The sequence below is a fragment of the Microtus ochrogaster genome, linkage group LG1, assembly GCF_000317375.1.
Source record: "Microtus ochrogaster isolate Prairie Vole_2 linkage group LG1, MicOch1.0, whole genome shotgun sequence".
Taxonomy (NCBI): Eukaryota; Metazoa; Chordata; class Mammalia; order Rodentia; family Cricetidae; genus Microtus; species Microtus ochrogaster.
In genome coordinates this window covers 22389964-22390537 of record NC_022027.1, presented here as the reverse complement: position 1 = coordinate 22390537, position 574 = coordinate 22389964, and positions in this window count along the sequence as shown.

Sequence of the window (574 nt, the reverse complement as noted above, 5' to 3'; positions counted from 1 at the left end):
TCTGGTGGTAGCCTTGAACTCTGGTGATCCTCCCCCCAACCTCCTGAGTACTGGGCCGAGTTATTCAGATGTGGGTTTTTGGAAAAGAACTGAAAAGGGTAGTGAAGAAGAAACCCTGACCAGCAGGAGCTAGAAGTACGGAGGCTGAAGAAAGCCTTTGGTTTTGGTGAGGGTCGGGGTGCACAGGGGTGGAAGTGGAGCCCAGAGCCTGGCACATGCTTCAGCTACCTCTAAGTTCCTGTGCCAGCTTGCTTTCACCCATCATAAATTCTATTGAGAACAAAAGTAGAAATCTCAAATACACCTGGGATGCTACCTTGCACCCCACAGACCCTATGACCACTGCCTCCTGCTCCCTGTATTTTTCTCCCTTGCACCATCTCACTGCCTATCCTCACTGTCTAGCTTATACCTTGCTCCAGTTGATCTCGTCTCCCACAACAGCCCCCCATGGCAGAGTGAAGGCAAAGCTATGGGGCACTGAGGACAGTTCTAAAGGGTGACTGCTCAGTGAACATTAGGATCAGAGCTTGAGTCCCAGCACCACATTCAAAAAAATTAATTCAAAAAAGGG